The sequence below is a fragment of the Giraffa tippelskirchi genome, chromosome 5, assembly GCF_054371585.1.
Source record: "Giraffa tippelskirchi isolate mGirTip1 chromosome 5, T2T-mGirTip1v1.2.pri, whole genome shotgun sequence".
Lineage (NCBI taxonomy): Eukaryota > Metazoa > Chordata > Mammalia > Artiodactyla > Giraffidae > Giraffa > Giraffa tippelskirchi.
Window position 1 is genome coordinate 191,519,849 of NC_137279.1, and position 25,998 is coordinate 191,545,846.

General features: G+C 52.9%; 1 long non-coding RNA gene across 1 annotated transcript; it reads left to right on the forward strand.

Moving 5' to 3' along the window:
- The first annotated feature begins 19,437 nt into the window (after positions 1–19,437).
- LOC145506482 (uncharacterized) lies at positions 19,438–25,679 on the forward strand. Its single transcript, XR_014053963.1, has 2 exons — positions 19,438–20,743; positions 24,837–25,679. It is a non-coding gene; the product is annotated as an uncharacterized LOC145506482 (long non-coding RNA).
- The last annotated feature ends 319 nt before the right edge of the window (positions 25,680–25,998 follow it).

Below are 25,998 nucleotides of genomic sequence, written 5' to 3' on the forward strand. Positions count from 1 at the left end.
GGCCCTAGGCAATCAGATCCCCACCCCAGACCTGATGAGATAAGGTGGTCTGTGATAGTGCCAATAAAACTCTGTGTGTGTGTGGTGTGTGTGCATGTAGTGTGTGTATATGGTGTGTGTGCACGTAGTGTGTGTGTACTGTGTATGTGTGTGCTCTGTGTGTGGTATATGGTGCGTGGTGTGTGTTTCTCTAGTTTAGGGAGGGCCTTTGGGTGGAGCCCAGCACTGGCTGGGTGTCCGGTGGGTGGGCGCGGAGCGCTGCCTCAGGAGATGTCAGGGGTGGCGTCTGATGAAAGGGATTGGGGCCAATGTGTGGGGCAGCAGCTCCTCTTGTCACGCTCATGTGCATTTTTGAATCCCCAAGACAGGGAGATTTATGAGTGTTTCCCACACTTGCTGGTCCAAGAAGATCTCTCTTTCCGCTGGAGTGGTAGAAAGGAAGATGAAGCTTTAGGATAAATATTAATAATGCAAACTGGAAGGCATTTCAGGAAGCCCTGTCATCATCCAGAGGGAAATGAACAATGTTCCCTAGCATTTTAAGGCAGATTCACTCCCCAGCGCCCAGCCGGCTCCCACCCACCAGCACTGGGCCCGGGTGTGAGCTCTCCACCATCGTGGCTTTGCTGCTGCTGCCCCCTCTGCCTGCAGTGCCCATATCCCCAAGCCCACTGACCATTCTTCTGGGCAACTCTGGCCTTTGAAACTGGGGTGACCTTACCTACCTGCTCACACCGCAGGGGAGGTACACCTCGTGCACCAGGGTGATCCCAGCGTGCTCAAGCTCCACTCTCTACAGGGCATCCCCCACAACCGCCATCACCGCCGTGCACCAGGGCACTAGGTACATGGTGCAGGTCGGAGGTGCTTGTTCGTTCGTTTGCCTCTGCCGGACCACGAGACGCCCAAATAAACCTTCGCTTCCACAGTATCTGCAAAAGCCCCTTGGGCTGGTGCTGTGCTCAGTCATGTCCGACTCTGTGCGACCCCATGGACTGTAGTCCGCCAGGCTCCTCTGTCCGTGGGATTCTCCAGGCAAGAGTACTGGAGGGGTGCCATTTCCTTCTCCAGGGGACCTTCCCGACCCAGGGATTGAACCTGTGTCTCCTGAGTCTCTTGCATTGACAGGCTGGTTCTTTACCACTGAGGCGCCTGGGAAGCTCTTCAATGCTGGTGAATGAAGAAATGACTGAATGACACCCTTATTAGTGTTTCTTAGGATGTTCAGTCAGGAGTCTCTTATCAATTTCTACAAGGCTAGAGTGGCTGAGTTTACCAGGCCTTCAGATAGCTAGAACTGAGAAATACTAGTCCCAGTCACTGGAAAGTAGGCTCTCCAATCTCTAAATCTTCAGAAAAAATACTGACTTTATGACACCCACTGATGACAGTTGATTTCTATCTCTGCTATGGAAATTGTTATCATTGGTTCATGCCTCTTGGCTTCCCAGGTGGCTCAGAAGTAACGAATCTGCTTGCCAATGCAGGAGACACCGGTTTGATCCCTGGGTCAAGAAGATATCCCAGAGGAGGAGATGGCAACCCCTTCCAATATTCTTGCTTGGAAAATCCTATGGACAAAGGAGCTTGGCGGACTACAGTCCATGTGGTTGAATAGAGTCCAACATGACTGAGCGGCTAAGCATGCGTGCACGCACGTATGGCCTCTTATAGACAGTGCGCTCGTGGCTGTAAGTGATCTCTTCTGCTCATCGCTTCTTCTAACACACCCAGTCTCAGTGGCTGCAGTGGACAGAATGATCCACAGTTTGGTGAGATCAGCTGTTGGTCTGACCCTGACTGGCGTGGGACATGAAAATTTTCTGAAGTCCTTGTTGCTTTGGCAAAGCAGTGTTGCCTGAAGTGTTTCTGATTTGATGTGGGATCTGTGCAAAAATATTCCAGAACACAAAGAGGGATAAAACATCAGGAAACAAATAAAGAAAAATTTTTAAAAAAGGATTAATTTATTTATTTGACTGCATTGATCTTAGTTGTAGCACACGGGATCTTCGTTGCAGTGCACGGGCTTCTCTGGTTTCAGCGCATGGCCTTAGCTGCCCCGGGGCTTGTGGGGTCTTAGTTCTACTACCAGGGATCAAGCCCGCACCCCCTGCACTGGAGGGAAGATTCTTAACCACTGGACCACCAGGGGAGTCCCCAGAACGTGGCCGCCAGGGGAGTCCCCAGAACGTGGCCGCCAGGGGAGTCCCCAGAACGTGGCCGCCAGGGGAGTCCCCAGAACGTGGCCGCCAGGGGAGTCCCCAGAACGTGGCCGCCAGGGGAGTCCCCAGAACGTGGCCGCCAGGGGAGTCCCCAGAACGTGGCTGCCAGGGGAGTCCCCAGAACATGGTTTTTAAAGCTTATCTGGAAAACGAAAATAAAAATTTGGAGAGAGTTTCAATGCCTTGCACTCATGAGACAAATAAAGAAAGTAGGGACTTTTAAGAGAGGAGATGTAAGATGAAAAGATGCTTGAGAGCTGACGGATGAAGGATGATAAAGAAAGCAATAGGCGCCTGCAGAATGTAAGTTATTATTAGAGCAGTGAGGACGGGAGTTACTAAACAAAATAACCGGTGGGAACACAAAACACCAACAGAAGCAAAAAAGCACTGAACTTAAAGAATCAAGAACAGCTGGCCCAGCAGTGCGATGAACGAGAGGAGAATTTGTTGTGTGAAAGGAGCCCAGACCAAAAGGAACGGGAATAGTGTTTTGAAGCTGTAATAGCAGAGCATTTTGTGTGACTAAAGAAGACACAAATCTGCACTTTAACAAATCTTACGGTGTCCAAGGGAACATGACTGATTCCACCTGGGGCTGGATGAAACCTCTGCTTGTTCAGGACAAGGAGCAGAGTCTCAGGGATCCAGAAATAGCGTGAGAGTCGCTTAGAAAGGGAACTGGGAAGCTGGCCTCAGAGTTCTCTCAAGGTCGGGTGACAAAAGATAGTAGATCTATATCCAGAGGTGTTGAGGGGAAGCTTCTGTGAAACCAAGACTTTCCCCCAGCTGAGCCCCAGCTTGTGTATTGGCAGCAGAAGACCTCAATTCCTGCAGGCGGACTCATGTCCAGGGTGCTTGCTGTCTCACTACAGTTCCACTGCCGCTACCAGGACGTGAGGGCCTGCTCTAACCAAGCAAAAGAGGACTCAAGATAAGCCGCCGCAAGTGTGGATCAGAGAGGGAAAGGCAGGTGCTGGGCACAGGCCCCATTTAGACATCTCAGCGTGTGTGTGATCAGTCGCTTCAGTCACATCTGACTCTTTCTGACCCCATGAACTCCAGCCCGCCAGGCTCCTCTGTCCATGGGATTCTCCAGGCAAGAACACTGGAGTGGGTTGCCATGCCGTCCTCCAGGGGATCTTCCTGACCCAGGGATCGAACTAGTGTCTTTTATGTCTCCTGTACTGGCAGGTGGGTTCTTTTCACTGGCGCCACCTGGGAGGCAAGCATCACATTAGGTCTGAAAAATGGTAGTAAGTGTGCTTACATATCAGAACAGAAACATTGCCTGGACTCCTAATCTAATTAGGTCAGACCAACTTCTTGTGAAATTTAAAACAATCATCTGATGGAGAAAAGAGAGAAATCAAATCAGCAATAACAAATATTTAGAATGGAAGAGAAAAATTTGTATGTTACATTTTATTGGTCATAGCTGGAACTATTAGTATACTGAGAAAATAAGTTCATAGTTTAAAAATTGTCAAAAGAAATTAAATTATTCAAAAGAAAAAAAACCCAAGGAAAACAGGAGAAAGGACTATAGAGAACAGAAGAGGTAACTAATTAGAAAACAGAAACAATAGAAGTGATAAACGAAGCTCAAGAACTCACTCTATAGAAGCAAATAGAATAAACTATTAACCAGGTAGTCAAGAAAAACATCAGAAAACATGAATATATTACATGAAAATAGCCTCAAAGGAGCCAGCATTTGAAGAGAATAATTCCTACAACTGTATGCTCAAAGAGTTTGAAAAAGTAGCTGAAGAGATTAATTTTCTAAAAAAGTATATAGTATTAAAACGAATTGAAGAAGTGCTAGAATATTTACAGGTGTCAACATATATAGAAGAGTTGCAGGAACTAAGTGTGGCTTGTGTGTGAGACTGTGTGTCGAGTTTGTGGGGGTGAGTGTGTTTGAGTGTGTGGTATGTTTGGGTGTGAGCATGCTTGGTGTATGTATGTATGTGTGGTGTTTGTATGGGTATGAGTAATGGGTATGTGTGGTGTGTATATGTGTGTATGAGGTGTGTGAGGATGAATGCATGTGTATGTGTGAGTGTGGGGTGTGTATGTGTGTGAGTGTGTGCTTTAACCTCCTATAATCTCCTTCAGGCTTCCCAAGTTCCTTCAGTACAAGCGATGATGGTGATGGTGGTGATGATGATTATGGTGATGATGGTGATGGTGGTGATGATGGTGATGGTGATGATAGTGATGATGGTGATGGCGGTGATGATGGTGGTGGTGATGGTGGTGATGATGGTGATGGTGATGATAGTGATGATGGTGATGGCGGTGATGATGATGGTGGTGATGGTGGTGATGGTGGTGGTGATGTTGATGGTGATGATAGTGATGATGGTGATGGTGATGATAGTGATGATGGTGGTGATGATGGTGGTGATGGTGGTGATGGTGGTGGTGATGTTGATGGTGATGATAGTGATGATGGTGATGGTGATGATAGTGATGATGGTGGTGATGATGGTGGTGATGGTGGTGATGGTGGTGGTGATGTTGATGGTGATGATAGTGATGATGGTGATGGTGATGATAGTGATGATGGTGGTGATGATGGTGGTGGTGATGATGGTGGTGATGGATGTACAAGAGATGTTAAGAATGTTGTGAATTCGGAAAGCGGATGGATGAGTGGTGAGCAGTCAGTGGAGGGGAGAGCATCAGTTTAAGTTTCCACCAGGTGAGGATCAGGTCCACTGAAGCAGCTGAGCCTCGGGGTCCCGGGTGTGGGAGGCTGGTGTCCCAGGATGGGCTGGGAGGGGGACTGGGAGACAGGGGGACAGGAACAGTGCCGCGGGGGCATGGAGAGCAGGTGGGGTGAGGTGAGGTTTGCACAGTGGGTGCTTAGAGGCCCCAGCCCCTTCCTCCCCTTGACCTAGCCTGGTTGAAGCTCCAATCCTTTGGCCATGTCATGCAAAGAGCCGACACATTGGAAAAGACCCTGATGCTGGGAAAGACTGAAGGCAGGAGAAGGGGATGACAGAGGAATTAGATGGTTGGATGGAATCACTGATGCCATGGACATGGCATCAACTCGATGGACATGAATTTGAGCAAACTCCGGGAGTTGGTGATGGACGGGGAAGTCTAGCGTGCTGCAGTCCTTGGGGTTGCAAAGAGTCGGACATGACTGAGCAACTGAACCACAACAACACATGGCCACAGTTCCCAGGATGTCCTGACAACCAGCCACGATGGCCCTGCACTGAGCAGGACAGTCAGCGTCTGACCCCAAGTCCCACGTCAGGTGGGTCCCGGGAGCTGGTTGGCCCTTGGCTCTTCTCCAAGGCCCCCACGCAGGAGTCAAGCATGGGCCACACTTTCTTCTTTTCCCCATCGCTCTTCCTTCTTTTTAAAAAGAGGCGGGGGGAAGGGCCCAGGGGAGAAAGGGAGATGGTTCCCCCCAAGTGTCCTGGTGGGAAAGACCTAGTGTGGACACCCTGTGCCCGGAACACCCAGGGCCCTCTGTCGCCCCCACAGCAGCAACAGGAGAGAGAAAGGGTCTCTGGGCTAGGACCACTGCTGGGGTGCTTGGGGCAAGGGAGGCCGTGTGAAGTGTTCCCACTCTGCAGTGCTCGGCAGCTCTAGCGGGGCTGCGGTCTGTGTCCTTGGACGGCCTCCTCACTATACTACACTGTACTACACTATACTACACTGTACTCCTGAAGGCTAACTCAGCCCCGGGGCTCACAGAGCGGGAAGGACTCCTGGGACTTCGGCCGCCCCCGAGTCACACATCGACCTCCTAAAGCTGGTCTTTGGGGCGGGGTGGGGAGGGCAGGCAGCAGAATGGGGGGCGGGAGAAGACCCCGGATAAATTGGGCTTAACAACAGTGTCTGGGATGTTCTGGTTAACTGCTGCTCTGTGAGCAGCTGCGAGGCGAGACCCCTCTCCCCGCGGGGAGACAGGACCCTTACTCTGCGCCTCTGTACACCGGTGGCTCTGAGTCAGGAGGGCGTCCTGTCTGGAGGCAGGGGTGGCCCTCGAGCACAGGGACTCCAGGAAAGGAGGTGGGCCACCAGCTTGTCCTGGCGTGTCCTGGAACTTTATTGGTTTTAAAACTGGAAGTCTCTCATTTTGGAGATTCCCAGGCCCAGGTCGTGGGAGGGAGCTGGTCACCCTGGAGCTGGTAAGGGGGTGAGAGAGGAGTGGCTTCCCCAGGGGTGTGTGTGGGGAGGGGTATGGGCTGGGCTTCCAGGAGAGGAAGGTCAGGCTGAAGGGCTGCTCAGGGTGGGTTACGAGGGGCTCTTGCTTAAACTTGACTCATTCGACTCCCAGTGAGTGATGTTCAGAGCTGCCCTGTTGAGCTTAGTGCAGACTCAACACTTGAAATGTAGCTCATAACGTTGCATTTTTAAGGTACCTCTTTCTCACATTGCTAAGCGTATCCAGGTTTGTTCAGCCTGCCTGCAGGAGGGTGTGGGCTCTGTGGTGGGGGCAGGTGTCGGGCACATGCCCAGCTCCATCCTCCTTCTCCGTGATAACAGAGGCGTGGGTTTGCCTCTCGGGACCTCTGTTTCCTCCTGTGCAAAGTGGGGCTGGGTTCCGCACTCACAGGAGCCGTCCACACCAGCTCTTTCTGACAGTCACCTAGGCCCCCCCTCCGGCCCCCAAGGGGTCACTGGGCCCACAGATGCCAGCTCTGGTTTGCGGCCGGGCCGGGCACTGGGCAGCCTGGTGGCCAGTCTGGCCTCCGTCCGCCTGCCTCTCTGCCTCTGTCCAAGCGGCTCCCGCAACACCTTGTCTGGGAACTGGCGGAACCGGCCGCCTTCTTGCCTCTTGTCCTGGCCGGCCTTGGGCCCTTGTCGGTCCCCTCAGAGAGGCAGACCCTATCTGGGGCCCTTGTGCTCCCAGGGGCAGGGGTCCTGCCCACCTCCCACCTCCAGCTGGTCAGCGAGCTTTCCTCCCCTCCCATGACCGGTCGTCTCAGGGGGAATCGTCCCTTCTCCAGGTGAGCCGAGCAGGCTATTCTCAGGAGCTATTAACCACAGAGAAAAAAAACACACCATGTTGAGGCTGGCGGAAACAAGGTGAAGTTAATTTAGGGTTTAGCTGTGCTTTTAGAGATTATCTCGAGTGTTTTTCTTGTCTGTTTTTCAAATTAAGACCTGGAGGTATTAAAATAATCTCCAGTGTTATCCGGGGGTGAGGACCAGCCCTACTTTCTCAGCCACGTGGTGGCCTCGCGGACACCCCGCAGCGCCCCGTGAGAAGGTCTTTGAGGTTTGGTTCTGGCTGCGGCGGGAGGACTCAGAACCCAGCCTCACCCCCAGGGCACCCTGCTGCTGGGAACCAACCAGAGCATCACGGGCCTCCACCAACCCAGGGCGACTGCGCGGAGCACACACGCCTGCTGGTGCTTAAATCCATTATGCTAAGTGCTTTGGGCTTTATATGCTGTGGGACTCACAGTCCGGCAAAAAAAAAAAGAAAAAAACCTTTTAATAACTCATTATTAAAACCATTTGCCTTTCGCCTGTTTGTGAGTATAAGTCCTGAAATATCTCCTGGCTGATTTTGCAGGATTGTGATATTCAGCAGAGCTCGCCCGCTCCTAGGCCCACCGCCCGTCATAAAGCTGTCCCGGTGGCTCACATGGGTGGAGGGCTGGGGGCTCGCCCCACCTCTGCCGCTCAGGGCCTGGCTGTGGGGGGCGAGCCTGGAGGGTCTGGGGCCTCGGAGTGTCACAGGAAGATGCAGGGAGGGTCTCCGGAAGGCCCGGGTGCAATCTCGCCATGGTGGAGGGCCCGCGGGGTGGAGGGCAAAGGCTGAGCCGAGGGGGCGGCTGCACCCTGGCCACGTGCTCTTATCCTGTGACCGTGCAGGGTCCCCGAATCCTCCTGGCGCCGGAGAGACGGGGCCTCTCTACGAGACGTCCGGCCGGCCTCCGGGGTGGGCTTGCGGCCCCCGAGATGGTAGATGCCAGCTTCCGAGACCTTCCCGCTCCCGAGGCCACCCCGCATCCTGGCAGGGAAATAGGTGTTGTCAGGCCCTCGGGACACGGTATGTGGGGCCCAGGGCAAAGTGAAAGCGTGGATGCTGTGTTCAGAACGTCTACCAGCCCTCCGATGGGGACAACAGGGCCGGGCCCCAGGCGCGGGCCTTCCGCGTGAGGAGCCCTGCGGACCCTGCAGCTGGTGTTCCTGCCATCCTGCTCCTCCCCACCTGCCCGTCGCAGAGAGGGCCTGGCCCCACCGCTGGTGGTGTCAGTGAGTGTGCGCGTGCTCAGTCGTGTGTGACTCTGTGCAACCCCAGGGACTGTAGCCCGCCGGGCTCTTCTGTCCATGGGATGCTCCAGGCAAGAACACTGGAGTGGGTTGCCAGGCCCTCCTCCAGGGGATCCTCCCGACCCAGGGATGGAACCTGGGTCTCCTGCATTGCAGGCAGATCCTTTACTGTCTAAGCCACCAGGGAAGTGTTGGTATCAGAGGGAGGCTGGGAGCCCAAGCATCTGACTGTGGAGTAGACCCTGGGGTCTCCGCACGCCCCCTGCCATGAGGCGGTTGGGGTGCTCTTGGGGAACTTGGGGGTCTGAGCACCTGTCACCACAGGAGACACCAGCACCCTCTCCCCACCCGCCCTTCCCCTCCCATCTACAGCGTGTCCTGGGAGATGGCACCTGGCAGGCGCAGAGGGCGATGCTCTAATGCCGCATTCAGCCGCTGCTGATTGTCTGCCTTCTCCGTGCCACGCCCTGGGGGCGCTGGGGACTTCGCCCTTTACCGATCGCAGTGGGGAGGATGATGTGGCCCCTCCACTGAGGAGCTCTGGTCTCTGAGGGAGACAGACTCACCAAAGGGCTTACAGAATCATCTGCTCATGGTCGTGACCGTGCTGGGACGGGGAGCAGGGACAGAGGACAAGAGATGGTGCTCTCTGGAGCCTGGCCGAGGGAGACAGGGCATCCCAGGGAAGGGAAGTTTGAGCACTAGGGGCTTGAGGGACCCGGGGGCCAAGAGCCTGGTGCAGGCCAGGAGGTGACGGAAGGCCAGGGGGCGAGGAGTGGGGGTGGGGGCTCGGCATGAGACACGAGGCTGGAGTGGCCAGCCGTGTGTATCCTAGTTCCCCTCATTTTTAACTGTATTGTGATCTGGTGGATGCAGTGATGTTTCTCTGTCACTCTAAACTGCATTTCCCTGACTTCTAGTGATTGTAATTTCTCAGATGTGTGCTGGGCATTTATGTATTCTGATTCACTCATTTTGCCAACTTGTATCTCTTGCCTACTTTTCTGTTGGGTATTTGGGGTCTTTCTTGTCAGTTCTCCTCACTGTTTGTTTTGGGCATTTACACTTTACAGGTCGTATGTATTTCGTACATTTCTTCTTTTCTAATTTTCATGGTATCTTTTACCATGTAAATTTTTTAAAAAGCAAAATTAAAGTACACGTGTATACAGAAAAGCCTACACATTATAAGTGTTTAGGTTGGTGAATTTTGACAGAGTTAACAGGCCTCAGTAATTACGCCGAATCAGGATCAGAGTGACACAGAACATCAAGCCTCCCGTCACCGCGTCCAGAGAGTGACCCCAGAAGTAAGATCTGCCTCCGCTCCTGGCTTCACAGTTCACTTCTGCCTGCTTTTGAGCTTTCTATAAATGGATCCATACAGTCTGTACTCTTTTCTGATTATGAAAATAACACAGTCATTTAAAAAATTCAGAAAATGTAGTAAACTATAAAGAAGAAAACATTGGTTAATACGGTTTAACACATTTTTAATATAATTTTTTGGCCATTTCTTTATTTTTCTTTGGTGAATTGCCTGTGAGGTCTCTGCCTCTTTTTCTCCTGTTGGAATTTTTCCTTTTAAAAAATAGCTGTGGTAAAACACCCTTTTCAGAGTATTATATTAGCTCATTGTCATCTTTGTTACCCATATTTTTTCTTGATTTGTCATTTGCTTAAGTTTATCATGTGAGGTAAATGATAAAATTAAGTCTGTATAGTTAATGCTATGTTTTTTCCAGTAGTCATGTATGGATGTGAGAGTTGGACTATAAAGAAAGCTGAGCACCGAAGAACTGATGCTTTTGAACTGTGGTGTTGGAGAAGACTCTTGAGAGTCCCTTGGACTGCAAGGAGATCAAACCAGTCCATCCTAAAGGAAATCAATCCTGAATATCCATTGGAAGGACTGATGCTGAAGCTGAAACTCCAATACTTTGGCCACCTGATTCGAAGAGCTGACTTGTTGGAAAAGACCCTGATCCTGGGACAGATTGAAGGTGGGAGGAGAAGGGGATGACATTGGATGAGATGGTTGGATGGCATCACCAACTCGATGGACATGAGTTTGAGTAAGCTCCGGGAGTTGGTGAAAGACAGGGAAGCCTGGTGTGCTGCGGTCCATGGGGTTGCAGAGTTGGACATGACTAAGCGACTGAAGAACAAAGATCCTTTTACATTTTAAGTAACTTTTCCCTTTGCTAATTGTTTTTATACTTGTAAGATCTTACTTAACTTACCAATGAAGTCAGTGAAATACTCAACTGTATTTTCTATAAAAATTGTCACAGTTTCTTTTTATGCTTAGTTTTTCCTTTTATTTGAAATTTATTTGGGGATATGGTTTGGAGTGAGGCTCTAAGTTACTTAATCTCCGTGGAGTCAGACACCATCAGTCCCGTCTTCCCTCCAGCCATCTCTAATGCTCTTTGATCGGATATTAAATTTTGCTGGTAGTGTCTTTGGGGTGTGTCTCGTACGCACCGTCAGCCCATTAATCTTTGCACCATTAAGTTGTATTTACTGGTGTAACTTTCTCATGTGTTTTAACATCCCAAACGCAAGTAACCCTCACTGCTGCTCTTTTCCGGAAGTCTTAGTTATTTTTCTTAGTTTATTCTTTCAGATCGTCTTGGGCATTATTTAGCTGAATTTTTGGAATGGCATGAAACTCATGGAAATTTGGAAAGATCCAACCTACTTACGGGCTAGTCTGTCGGAAGCATGGTGTATCTACCCACCGTTTTTTCTTCTCCACCTTTTGCTCAGATGAATCACAATTGTTTACGGTCACGTCTCTCCCTCTGGAGACCCGTCGGTACTCTGAGGTCAAAGGCAAGATCATCTGAGATGTTTTTAACCGCAAGGATGAACACAGCGCAGGGCACATGCTGGGCTCACGCGAACCTCCCCTGAGGACACACTATGTGCGTGTTGGGAGCTGGTGCCCTGAGCTGTCCCTCTGCCCTTCCATGGAGGCTGGGTGTTTCTGTCTGGGGAGGGAGGGGGTCCTTTGGTCCCCTGGGGCTCAGGAGGCATCGTCCTGAGCCCCCAGGCACTGGGAGCTGTGTAGGGCCTACCCAGGGCTGGGAGGAGGCCCTGGGCCCAGCTCAGCCAGGAGAGCCCCACAATAATTTATTCTATAAATTAGGTTGCTGCATAAGATTTTATTTTACAAATGATTCTTCTCCTTATAAATGCTTGAAGACTCGTGCCTTAGTGCCAAAGACTCAACCTGTAGTAGCGAGATTACGACCCCAGATCCAGGAAGAGAGCTATGTGCAACCTGGGAATTCTCCTGGCAACCCCAGCTTCCACCTCGCGGGTGGTCCTGGGATCCCCTTTCACATAAAGCCTGTTTGAGAGGATCGTGGGAGTCATGTGGGTGGAAGTGACCGTGAGGTGTCTCTTGTTTCCCCGGAACAGTCCAGGTAAGCGGCCTCCCGTTCCTTTGAAGAGGTGAGGGTGGCCGCGGTGGACAGGTGTTCCGGGCTCCGTGAGGTCATTCCCCCGCCGGTGATGGAGGTCGGGGAAGCGTCTTCACCTCTCCAGAAGCAGCAGATGAAAAGACCCCTTTTTTGAGGGCTACAGAGAGCCTGGGTTTCCTGGGGAGAGGGGCAAGTTCACGACCAGTGCTTGATCCCCTTTCCTTCCGCAAAGGAATTTCCATTCTTCAGCTGCTGTTGGGGACTGAGTTCATTTCCGGCAACACATTTCCCGTGAGAGTTCGGCAGGTCCAGGGGTCTTGGGTGGGTCTCACTTTTGAAAGGAAAGCAGCCCTTTTCTCTCTCTTCCCTTCAGCCGCACTGATAGCAGTTGGCTGCTCCCTCTTATGAATTCTCCAGAGAAATGGAAATAGCAGCCCCGAGCCTTAAAACCACGTCCTTTGATCTGAATGTTCCAGGAAATAAAACACCTTTGCAGTTATGGAGTCCAGACAGGGGCGCAGGTTTGGGGAGTCCCTGAGTGGTGCTCCCACGCTCACGTGTCAGGACGGCAGCCCCGGCCCCGGCCGACACGGTGAATCCCCTCGTGTGGCCGGGCTCTCCTCCCCGTGAGGGATTCCACGGGCAACACAGACCTTTGGGGCCCATGCCTCCTTCATGTTCTAATCACTGATCACTGGGACCATTGCCCCAGCCTCTGATGCCTGCCCTACTGCTGCCTCTTCCCACTCAAATCCAACCTCCCTCACACCAGACACATTGTCTGAAATCAGCCTGAAGTGTAGGCCCGGCCAGAAACAGCTGCCTAAAGACAGCTGAGCAGGGGCTGCTCACCCAGGGTTGGTTCTCTGTGTACCAGAAGCCTGGCTGATTCTGATCAGGGCTCATCCAGCATCCTGTTCTGTCTGCGTGAAGACAGAATTCTGTTCCAGGTGTCCCCTGGCCCCAGGCATCTCTACTGCTCAGGGAGGAGGTACCTAGCCCCGAAGAATTGATGCTTTTGAACTGTGGTGTTGGAGAAGACTCTTGAGAGGCCCTTGGACTGCAAGGAGATCCAACCAGTCCACCCTAAAGGAGATCAGTCCTGGGTGTTCATTGGAGGGAGTGATGCTGAAGCTGACACTCCAATACTTTGGCCACCTCATGCGAAGAACCGACTCATTAGAAAAGACCCTGATGCTGGGAAAGAGAGAGGGCAGGAGGAGAAGGGGACAACAAAGGATGAGATGGTTGGATGGCATCACCGACTCGATGGACATGGGTTTGAGTGGACTCTGGGAGTTGGTGATGGACAGGTGAGCCTGGCATGCTGCAGTCCAGGGGTGGAAAAGAGTCGGACACGACTGAGCATGTGAACAACCACCACCCAACTGGTCTTTGTTGACCGTGTTCCCCCCAGCTTCACATGTAGAAGCCCTAACCCCCAGGACCTCAGGAGGGGCTGCACTTGGAGACAGGCTCCTTACACATGTTGTCAAAATGAGGCCACCAGGTGGGCGTCCTTATAAGAAGAGGAGATAAGGACACAGACACGCCGAGGGAGGTCAGCTGTCTACACTTCAAGGAGGAAGTCCTCGGGAGAAACCAAGTCTTGATCTCAGACTCCAGCCTCCATAAGTATGAGGAAAAAGCAAATTTCTGTTGTTTAAGCTGCCTGGCCTGTGGGTCTTTGTTACAATGGCCTGCTCTGACTCACCCAAAGGCCAACTGGCCCTTGAGAGGTTCTTTAACTTTCTGAATTTGATGAAAGCGTTTATTGAGGTTTCCGGCCCATTCCGGGGGTGGGGTGTGTACAGCAGTTTCCATGGATTCTAGCACAAACTCCAGCCCGTGGGCCTCCCCCTGATGCACGTGGAGCTGTCTGAGTACCTCTAATAAACCGGCTCTGTGGGGCGCACCTTGGCGTTTGATTAGCTAGTGTTGGGGGCAGCCTGGGGTTCAGGCTTGCTCCAGCCCCTGGTGACCCTGATAAACACTGGGGGCCGTCTGGGGGTGGGGGTGGGGGCACATGATGTTTGTTCCACATCAGCTCCCAGGACTTCCCATCAAGAACCCACAGTCCCTGCCGGGGTGACCGGGGGTGACCAGGACCTGTCTGCCGGCTGGACACTGTCCTCCACGGGGCCGGGCTGCCTGGGGCATGTTCTGAGGCGCTCTGCAGGGGGATGGAAAACCCTCATTGGCAGGAAGACTCTTCCCCGCAGGGGGAACAACATTCTCACAGGCCACACACGCAAAGTTTAAAAAGTAACCACTTTATTGGGTGTCTCCAGTTGGTGAAAAATTCATTGAGCTCCACACTTACGGCAGGCGCCTTCTCCGTCTGTATAGTGAACTTTAATGAAAGGTTTCCAAAGGTAATTATTATTTTTCTATAACCAAACTTATTTTTGGAATCAGGGCTCCACGGAACCTGATAACTGAAGTGTAACCTAATGTCTTCCAGATTGATCCTGGGGTTTAAATGGTCCATTCAGGGGTCCCCATGAGTCTCCCCAGGCCGGGCCGAGACCAGCCCCAGCTGAGGACCATGGTCACGGCCAGCGTGGACAGGGACTGCAGGGCCTGGGGTCCCTGTGGCGCGTGTGGACACCTGTCAGAGGGAGGTGCCGGGGCAGGTTTCCCCAGCCCCCCGTCACCTTCTGCCATGGACTCCCCAGTGTGGACAGCTCTGGGGGTGGGGCGGGCCGTGGGGGGACAGGTGGGGACACGGACCAGCCCCTCTGCGCTGCCCGCCTGGTGGGGCGACTTTGAGAGTCAGAGCGGAGCTGGGAGTGGGGGGCGCTTTAAACACGATGAGAAGTTCGAGTTTTCATTTAGACCAGACCGGGGAGGGGTCTGGATCAGATTGGGCCGGGGAAGGGGTGGCGGGTCCACTGCCTGCTCCCAGCTGCTCCTTCAACATCCAGTGGCCCCACAACGCCTCGCCGATGGGGCCGGGCCCCTGCCCATGGGATCCAGGAATCGGAGACTCCAGCTGACTGCTCAGCCCGTGACACTCAGAGAAGTCTCCGGGGGTCCCCGCAGGCCCTCCGCTCAGCAACCCTGCTCCCCGAGCCCCTGCCGTCTGCATCAAACCCTGGAGGGGCCTCCCTGGGGATGCGCTTGGCACCCCGTGTGAGCGGACAGACCCTCCTGAGGACCGAAGCGGGCGCCTTCACAGCAGCCTCACCCACCATCAGGCTCCGTCCTGGGGTCCCTTTCCACCCTGGTGCTCCCAGGCGTCCCGGCCCGGGCTGTCCTGCTGATGGCCGGGCGAGGACACCGCTGACGTTCCGGTGAGAACACTGCAGGGGCCTCTCTGCCCTGGAAGCTCTGACTTCCGGGCGAGCGTTGTCCGGGGGCGGGGGTGGCTCGGGTCCCCCTCCACCCCCAGGCCAGCGGTCCGAGGCCCGGTCTGTCCAGCGCGGGGCGCCTCCTGCTGCCCCGGCTCTGCTCCCCTGCTCTCGCGCTCCTGCCGGGGAATCGCGCTCCCAGACAAGCCAGCCGGGTGAGCGTGCCCCCTCTCTACCCGCGGTGGTACTCTCCGCAGGACCTGGATTAAGTCAGCCTTTGTGCGGTCCCCGGAGCCGGGCAGCAGGTCAGGGCCTGGAGGCTCCCTGGTCTGGGTTCCCCGCTGCCCACAGGCACCACGAGTCCTGAGGTCCGGCAGTGGCCGATGCTGCAGCCTCATCCGTTCTGTTCCAGCCTCCAGGGCCCCTGCTGGGAGCCCTGCCTTCCGCCCTATCTCTCTCACAGGTGGGGAGGCCCTACCATGGGGTAAAGAACCGCCCTCCACCGCCCGGGTGTGGGCAGGTAGGAAGTGCCCGGATTCCCCACAGGAGCTGCATATTTGGGCCTCTGGATTCTCTGCACCTTTCATCATGAGGAAGTTACTGACCAAACCTGCCCACGCTTCAGAGCAGGGTGGAAAGGAGACAGACTTCGGAGTCAGAAGAACTGAAATGTAATTGCTGCTTGTCCACCCACCTGCTGGTCACCTGGCACCATTTGCTCGGCCTCTCTGAGCCTCTCTCTGCACTTTTAGGAGATCGTAGCATGTGGTTGTGAGGAGGAAATTAGATCGTGCCCCGAGTACTGACCCCAGGCCCTGGCCATTCTCTGAGGAGGCATCTGCTCAGGAGTCCTGCTCAGCCAGGGCCAGGGGGTGAAGTGTGCGGACTGCGATGCTATTGGGGTCTTTCAGGAAGAGAATAGGTCCGGGGGTCTTTGGTCCTCAATGGATAATTTCCTCCGAACAGAAACGGTGTGTGAAGCCAAACAGAGGGAGACCTCCGTTTCCAGAAGCGTGTTATTGCACTCAAGCCGTGGGAGGGCTGCCCACGTGGAGGGCCCCCCCATGGAGCACCCTCCGCAGGGCCGGCCTTGCCCCTGCTTCCCCACCGACCTTGACCTCGCCTGCCGGGGAGGAAGGCGGTACAGTTGTAAGGCTTTCTTTTTGGAAAAACAAGAGTTATGGGGAACGACATTAATTTAAAAGCTTTTAAAGAGCCAGTTCACCTGTGAAAGTGCTCCCCGGGTGAGGGCCTTCCTGTGTGGAAAACAGCCCGGTCTTTAAAAGGATTTTAATTAATGTTGCTGAGAAATGTACCAATGGCACTTAAGGCTGAAAGCTCAAGAGCCAAGGTGCCAGCCAAGAGTTTTATGACGGGGGGCGAGTTCTTCAAGGCAGTTGAAATAATATTCCCAGGCACTCGGCCTCAGCACTCACCTCCGGTCACGGCCAAAAATAAGTGTGGGGAACCCTCGGCGGCCTAACCCCCAGCCCTCCAGACGACACAGCCTCGGCCCGGACAGACTGCAGAGGTGTTTTGAGGCACACGGCTCCCCCTCGCCCATCGGGACGTGCCTTGCTGGGGCGCCTGCTCCTGCCCGGGCCCGCCCAGCCTGGCTCAGGTCTGACCTGGATCCCACCCGTCATCCAGCTGGTGCCAGGAACCGGACCTGGAGGAGGAGGGGCGGAGGGCAAGGGGCACAGGTCCTGGGCGGCCCCTGTGGACCGTGGCTTGAGCCACAGCCGAGGGAGCGGGGACCAGGGGCCCGGGGCGTCGGGGAGGTCTCTGGGGGCCACAGCCGGGCCCAGCGGCTGGTGGCCGTGCTGTGACATGAGACGCAGCTCTGGCCATTCGTCCTGGGACATGTGGCGGAGGGCGTGGAACCGAGGGGGCCTGGGGGGGCCCTCTCTCCCCAAAACCAGGGATGGGAGAGACAGCCGTTAAGTTCTGGCTGCAGCATCATAGGAGGTTTAGCCTCTGAGCCGGCTGCGAAAGCCCTCCTGCTCTCTTCACGGGGGGTCCTCGGGGCTGGCCTGGGTCGGGTTTGCTGAAGGCACTCCTGCTTATTTGAGTTTTACCGTTTCCTGGAGAACTTTCCCCAGATGAGGTCACCTTCCTTGTAAATTCTTGCCAGCACTTTCCGCTTCCCAAGGGGCAGCAGGGCTCAGTGAACAGAAGCAGGGGCCAGAGGCCGCAGGTCAGACCCTGGCAGTGCCGCTTACTAGCTGGGTGACCTGGAGCAGGTCACTTCGCTCCTCCGGGCCTCAGTCCCTCTATCTTTAAAACGGAGAATGGTAACCCCTTTATGGGGCTGCCGTGAGAAAGGAGTCAGTATGAGCACAGCCCTTGAAACAGTGCCCAGAAAGTTGTAAGTGGGCACTATGTGAACGCTTGCCACAGAAGTCCTGCTAAGGGCCCTGTTTTGGAGAAAAGTGTGACGGCTCCCGCAGCCCCAGGCCCCCGTTCCACGATGGAGTGAGAAAGAGGGTGTATCAGTCAGGGATGGGCTCGTTCAAGTGCGGTAACAAGCACAGCTCACATCTCAGGGGCTCAGACCACAGACATCTGTTTGCCATTCACTCTACTGGCCACTTGCTGAGGGGCCCGGGCTGTCGAGGGGTCACTGTCTGGGCCTCGTGGGTTAGGGTCCTACAGGAGGGGGAGAAGTGTGATCAGAACCCACTTGGCGGCTCCTCGATGCTCCCTGTCTGCACTGCGCGTCCCCAGAGGACAGAGACTTGAGCGCTGGTCCTCGAGGGCTGAGCACAGCATGGCGTGCTGATGGGGGGAGTGGAAGCTTCCTGGTCCCACCAAACTCTGGGGCCTGAGAAAGGCCTTTTGGCCCCTGAAATACATACCCTGTGTATTTTTGGAAGTATTAGATTTCTCTCTCCTGGAAATTTCCCTCCTCCTTCCCCCCAAGACCTCAGGTCTTGCACAGTCTGGGTGGTGGGGTCGTTTCCGCGTGGGGTAGGTCCTCTCCCTGCCATGCAGCACCCCTGTTTAGGGCTGGTGGTCCAGGGTCCAGCAGGCCCACTGGCCACCCAGAGGCCCACCGCCCCCAGGTCCAGCTCACAGGGCAGGTGAGCTCCACCTTGCTGAGATGGACGACTTCCCAGCCCCTCTGTGCCCCGCTTATGTTCCAGACCCACATTCTGTCACCTCCCCAGGGCCTTGCGGGGAGATGGGGCAGCGTGGCCTGGGCCCCAGAGCCCCACTTGGTTCCCTTTCTTACCGGAAGATGTGCATCTGAAGTGCTCAAGCAAAATTCCCTGTCCTCCTCCCCTAATTTTTATTTTGAAGAATTTTAAACCTGCAGAAAGTTAGAAAAGGGAGAAATAATGAAGAAATAATGACATTTGCCAGTTGCTGGCATTTGGGGCAGATTTTTCTTTTTTAAGTAATTAGCTTTTCTTTTTGGCTGTGCTGGTTTGTTGTTGCCGCACATGGGTTTTCTCTCTGCTTGCTGCTCTCTAGCTGCGGTGGGTGGGCTTCTCACTGCGGTGGCATCTCCTGTTGCCAAGCACAGGCTCCAGAGCGCGGGCTTCAGCAGTCGTGGGTCCTGGGCTCTAGAACGTAGGGTCAGAAGTTGTGCTGCATGGGCTTAGTTGCTCTGCCGCATGTAGGATCTTCCCAGACTAGGGATCGAACCCATGTCCCCTGCGTTGGCAGGCAGATTCTTTATCACTGAGCCCACCAGGGAAGTCCAGATTTTTCTTTTTAACTTCAAAGCATAGAAGTTCCCATTCTGCTTTTTGTCCTGGGCAACGGAGACCCCTTCCCGTCGTCTTCAAGGTCACTGGCCTGGGTGTCTGAGGGCAGATCTCAGGCCCGGTTCACCCTGGGATGCTGGTGACTTTCCAGCAGGGTTCGGCTGGCTCCAGAGAGAGGAGAGGGTGCACAGATGAGTTCTCCATCTCAGCGTCACATTGCATTTTCTTTAATTCCTTCTCAGTCCTTCCCTCCTTTCCTTCTTAGGGACACCCCCTGCTGTCTTTGCCCCAGGCTGAGGTCACTCACTTCCTTAGTAGTCCACTTGATCACAGCCTCACCTCCCTTTTTCCTCCTCCTTTCCAGATTCCTAAGAAGACTCTACTCACGGGAAGAGACCCTGATGCTGGGAAAGACTGAAGGCAAGAAGAGAAGGGGCCGACAGAGGACGAAATGGTTGCATGACATCACTGACTCAATGGACATGAACTTGAGCAAACTCTGGGAGATTGTGAAGGACAGGGAAGCCTGGCATGCTATAGTCCATGGGGTCGGTCGCAAAGATTCGGACACGACTTAGTGACTGAACAACAACAAGGTTCTTTTTCTGTTCTTCCAGCCCAGCTGATGTACTCACTGTGTGTGAAAGTCCTCATTATCAATGGGAAGCCCTCATCACCCACTTGGCACGTTCACCTGCGTCTACACCATCTTTGCTGGCTGCCCACCAGACAGAGGGTGACGTCTTTCTGCTCCCTGGACCAGCTCTGCTTGCAGACCCTCTCACGCGCTCAGGGTCTTCACACCATCACCATCGAGGCTTCTGCTCTCTAGATCTGGCCTTAGAAACGTGCCGAACACATTCCATATCCTGGCAAATGCTTTCCCAGCCCTGAGTCCCCCTTCAGCCCCTGCAAGTAGAGATGGAAGGGGTCACCAGGGGAGGGGCTGAAAGAGAAGAGCGGAAAAGGCAGGGCAGGTGGCCCCAGACCCACCTTTAGACTTGTTTCTTACCTCTGTCAGCGCTGGCTTAACAGGATGTGCTGTGTCTACACGTCTCTCTCTCTACATTTGTTTTCCTCTCTCAAAGCCTCCTTCTCTTCCTCTAAGATCAATGTCACCCCACAGGGTGACATGGGTCCACAGGTGTCATGTCCACAGGGTTAGTGGGACAGATACACACTTTTATCACTGACATTTCTCTGGAAGACACTGTCTATGTAAAGCCTTGGGAACGGTTGTACCATCTGACCCAGTAATTCCATGTCCTATTACTTATTTTTAAAGACTAACCAGAGACACACAAGTGTTTTCATGCCAGTGGGCTCCTGGCAGCATTGTTTATAACAGACATCTGGAAGCAGCCTCTTTGTCCTTGCAGCCCTCCCCTGGCCTTTCTCTTCCCCATGTGCCTGGGCTTTCTTGGGAAGCACAACACCTGTTGAGAGCTTCGGAGACTCCAGATTGCCTTGATTGGTTCATTCTTCACTTATTGGCTCTGTGAAGACGTTATATTGAGCACTTACTATGGACCATATTCTGGAGCTTCACGAAGTTTATAGTGGGGGAGATATTTCATAAACAGATAAACATACCATAAAATATGTAATTGTAACTTGTAATAAGTGCCATAAAAGGAAGAAGTGATGTGCACCCTGAGAAAACCTTGGGGATGTTATGTAGATTGTGTAGTCAGGGCAGGCCTCCTGGAGGAGGTGATATTCAAGTAAACTCATACAGATGTTGCAGCCATGATAAGACCAAGAGAGCAATCCAGGCAGAGGGACACCAGGTATGAGAAGGTCGCAAGGGAGCAAAGACCTAGGTGAGTGTGTGCTGGAGATGCCCAGTGAGGCTGGGAAGGGGTGCTGGGCTGGTTCATGAGGGTTTCTAGCCTCATAAGGGGATGTGTTTCATTGACTGGGCTGTAGAGGACTGTGGAAGGTGTTCAGTGCAGCCCAGCTTAAGCTCAAGGACTGTCACTCTGCCACCACTAGAGGGACAATGGATGAGGAAGGGGATGGGGGGAGGAGGGAGAGCAGGGGGAAGGGGAGGGGGGCAGAGGGAGAGCAGGGGGGAGGGGAGGGGGAGAGCAGGGAGAGGGGAGGAGGCAGAGAGAAGGGGGAGGGAAGGGGGCAGAGGGAGAGAAGGGGGAGGGGAGGGGGAAGAGGGAGAGAAGAGGGGGAACAGGGAGAGCAGGGGGAAGGGGAGGGGGAGAGCAGGGAGAGGGGAGGAGGCAGAGAGAGAGAAGGGGGAGGGGTGGGGGAAGAGGGAGAGCAGGGGAGGGGTGGGGGAAGAGGGAGAGCAGGGGGAGGGGTGGGGGAAGAGGGAGAGCAGGGGGAGGGGTGGGGGAAGAGGGAGAGCAGAGGAGGGGAGGGGGAAGAGGGAGAGCAGGGGGGAAGCTGCGGGCAGAATTGAAACGGGTGAGCGGTGGCGATGGCTGAATCAGCTCCACGGAGGGGCCATGGGGGCGGGTGTGCAGAGGGTCCTTTATTCCCGCAAGGACCTTTATCAGATGACCCTTCCCTCAAAGTTCCCCAGCATCCAGCAGTTTGTGCAAGATCCGCATCTCAGGGGAGGGAGGCCCCCATAGAGCAAGAGAGAAGGAAGGATACCATGTTCAGCTTTTGAGGTGAATTAATGTGTGAATCTTCCCAGGTGAGACTGTACAGTGAATCAGGGTCTCCGTCATTTACAAGACTAAGTTTTTGTGCACCCGATGTTGGATATTGTAAACACACCTGTGCATTAAGGGCAGACTAGGGAAGAAGGCAGGATGAATGAGAAAGAGTTTTCCCACCCCCAGTAGATAAGCGTTTCATTGGTTAAGGGGAGGGAGTGAACCAGGAAAAGCGAGTGACCCTGATCATGAAGACAGGACTCTCCCACCTGAGGCCATGGAGACAGAGGCCATTGTCGGGAGGAGCTGAAAGGCCACCACGGCAGGCCAGCAGAGGGGGTGGAAGGAGGCTAAATCCAGCTTTAAATCCACCCATTCCAGCTGACGGGAGAGACGGAGAGGCCGACAAGAGGGGGACTGGAGTTTGGGGGGGTTCCTTTGGACAGAGCTGTTTGGGGAGCCCTGTCCTGGAAGGGTATGGGGTGAGGGGCATCTCATTCTGACCCTGGGCTGCCTCCAGGATGTTCCTGGGGAGACTAAATATGGGTGCTCTGTGCCTGGGAGACCCAGACTCCCCTGGGGTAAGAGGTTGTGTGATGGGGTGTAGCAGCCGTCAGGGCTTTTGTCTGGAAACAGCTGCTCTCCCAGAGGCCTCGTGTGGACCCCAACACCATAGACGGCTGGGCCTGGGTCAAGCATAGAGAGCTGGCCCGGGGTCGGCCTAGGTCCTGTCCATGAGGGACACCTGGAGGGGTGGGACTGTGAGGTCAGTCGCTCAGTCGTGTCTGACTCTTCTCGACCCTGTGAACTGTAGCCCACCAGGCTCCTCTGTCCATGGGATTTCTGAGGCAAGAATACTGGAGTGGGTTGCCATTCCCTTCTCCAGGGGATCTTCCTGACCCAGGGATCAAACCTGGGTCTCTTATGTCTCCTGCATTGGCAGACAGGTTCTTTACCACTAGCACCACCTGGGAAGCTGTCCTCTGAACCTACCATTAGATCCTGTCCACGAGGGCTGCCTGGAGTGGTGGAAAGTCCTCGGCGGAAAGGAGGTAGAGGTGTTGCCATCTTCCTAGGGTGAGGGAGGGTTGCTTTGCCATGACAGCTGATGAGAGGTCCAGGGATGGGATTGGAGCGTGTCTCCAGGGAGCTCATCCAACGAGAAGCGTCAGTTGTAAGCCTCAGGAGCGCTGACCTTAGGTCAGGAGGACAGGACCAGCCGAGGGAGAGCTTCCCAGGCCCCTCTGTCTCCTCCTCTCCTCCTGACTGAGGGCAGCAGGTGTCCAGGCTGGCCAGGGGAGGGAGGAAGCCCTTCTCCACTTGTATCCTTTGCCTCATCCTTATACACCCACCTGTCCCGAGGAATTTGTAGTCATCCGTTGGGACTTAGCTTGGTTGTCACTACTTCTCGAAACCTTTTGTAATCTCTCAAGAGTCAGGTGTCTTGTTTAAGAGCCCCGGCCTCCCCAGGACCCTGCACCGTACCAGCATTTTATGTCCCATTGCTGCCTGTGGACTTGTGAGTGTCCATCACTAGATCACAGTCTCCAGGGCCGCGGACTGTGTCTGTGGCTGGAATGTGGGAGGCAGTAACACTTACTTTTTCAAAGAATGAGTGAATGAAGGGAAACATGAACTAGATGATCGCTCATTTATACTGATAATACTTAATATGCATCCAATCAAAACCACACCTTAAAATATTTAGCAGAATAAGAAAAAGTCTGATTGTATGTAAAAATGTGAAAAGTGTGAACGCATACACTTACCTTAAAAGCTAAAATGGAAAAGACTGGTGACTCTAAATGTTGTTGGGGTCAGAGAGCCACCAGAATATACTGAGGGAAAGTATGTGATACAGTAACTCTGGAAAAGCTCTGGTCTGTTCCTATCCTGCGACCCCCAAATTCTATTCTAGGTGTTGATCCAAGGGAAATAACAATGTATGCTTCCAAAAAGACTTAAACAAACATTCCCCAGTCATTTTGCAAATAATACCCCCAAATTGGGAACAGCCCAGGTGTATATCAATAAGAGACGGGGTTCTTGTGTGAATACACACAATGAATGGATGACTCCTGGGGAGAAAAAGGAAGAAACTGTTGATATATATAACAATGTGGGTGAAAATACAAAATTTATGCTGCACTTCTGCAAGAAACCTTATTCATAAGAGTACATACCTATGGTTCCATTTGTATAAAATCCTAGAATAGCTAAAACTATTCTATGGAAGGAAAAGTTGGATGAGGTGGCCTTTGAGGAATGCAGAAGATTAGGAAGGGTGACAGTGATATTCTATATTTTGAAAGGAGGTTGGATTGCACACTTGTCAAGACTTTGCAAATATACACATAAGATTTGTGCATTGTATATGGTGCGTGCATGTGTGCTAAGTTGCTTCAGTTGTGTTTGACTCTTTGCAACCCTAAGGACCATAGCCCACCAGTCTCCTCTGTCCATGGGATTCTCCAGGTAAGAATGCTGAAGTGGGTTGCCACGCTCTCCTCTAGGGGATCTTCCTGACCCAGGGGTCAAACCCGCATCTCTTCCATCTCCTGCATTGGTAGGCAGGTTCTTTACCACTAGTACCACCTGGGAAGCCCATATTGTTTATAGATTTTACATAAAAAAAAAACTATTATTGAGTTCTAATTAATGACAAGCTTGCTGAGGCATTTAAGGGGAAATGTATTCTTATTTTCAATTTAATTTGAGTTGCATAGTATATAGAGATTCTCTGGTAGCCCAGTTTTTAGGACTTGGCACTCTCACTGTCAGGGGCCTGGGTTCGAGTCTTGGTTAAGGAGCCAAGATTTTGCAAGCTGTGCAGTGTGGCCGAAACAAAACCCCCACTATATTAATGGCTGGATTATGGAAGGATAAATGGAGAGGTGGACGGATGATGGAGAGGCAACGGGAGGCTGTAAGAAGTGAGTGGCGAGATCCAGATTGTGACTATCTGGGCACCTACTGTGTATTGGCTTCCTGTAACAAATCGCTACAAACCAATGGCCTGAAACAACAGAGACTTATTCCCTCCCAGTTCTGAAGGCCAGGTATCTGAAATCAAAGTGTGGGCAATGCCATTCTCCCTCTGAAGGCTGGAGGGGACGTTCTGCTTCCAGCCTCTCCCAGCTTCTGGTGGCTCCTAGCATTCTTTGGCTGGTGGCCACATCACTCCGCTTGCTGCCTCTGGGGTCTGTTTCTGTGAAAAATGCCGTTGGCATTTAGGATCTGGTTAACTAGTGCAATTGTCTCACCTCTTGCAAAATGCTTTCTTCCCTCCCCATGTCAGGAGCATGAGGAAGATTTTCTCCAGGATTCACCGAGAAGCTGGATGAGCTCCTGAAGGTATAACTCACAAAAGTTATTCCTGGATTCCCCTGGAGTTTTCAATTCTCAGACTTGTCCACACTGTTGCTGTTGTTGTTCAGTCGCTAAGTCATGTCTAACTCTTTGTGACCCCGTGAACTACAGCACGCCAGGCGCCCCTGCCCTTTGCTCTCTCTCAGAATTTGCTCAACTTCATGTCCATTGATTGGTGATGCCATCCAACCACCTCATCCTCTGTCATCCCCTTATCCTTTTGCCTTCAATCTTTCCCAGCATCAGGGAAAGTATTGGAGCTTCAGCTTCAGCATCAGTCCTTCCAATGAATATTCAGGGTTGATCTCCTTTAGAATTGACTGGTTGGATCTCCTTGCGGTCCAAGGGACTCTCAAGAGTCTTCAGCACCACAGTTCAAAAGCATCGACTGAGTCTCCAGCAACTGAGCCTCTAGAGTTGAGGCTTTCCTGCCCATGCACTGGTTTCTGTGAGATTTCTGCTGCTTCGTTCAACTCTGGTAACCTGTGAGTCTCAGGGTCTGCCTGGCAGTGTCTCCAATTTTGCGAGCACTGGTTTCCCCTGTGACCTCGCTTCTCTGGTGGATCCAAGAAGAACTGTTACTGTTTCGGTTTGTTCAGGTTTTACTTCTGGTTAGGACAGAGATACGACTTCCAGGTTCCTGCATGCTGCAGTGGAAACTGGAACTCCATCAATGCTTTTTGATTCAAACATTTTTTTCTTATGATAGAATGTCATTTTATCATATTTCATTTCTGTAACAAAATTGCTATTTTAAATATTAAACTTAAAAGAGGGTTCACACTTTTGACTCAGTACTTACCCTTTGGGGGAAAGAGAGACAAGATTTATAAACAAATACGTCCATAGTGATGGTCTAGCATCATCTGGAAATAGCATAATTGTCTAATAGCAGGAGAATGCTTGCATAAATTATGGTCCAGTGGAATGATGGCATGCAAATGTGAAAAGCAGTTTAAAAAGAGTTTTAAAGAAACATGAAAAGGCATGACCTGAGCTTGTGAAAGCAACCAGTGTTCTAAAAGTTTTATAGATTCCAAATTTTCCATAATATAAATACTTGTTAATTTATATTTAGAAAAAAATGTTAT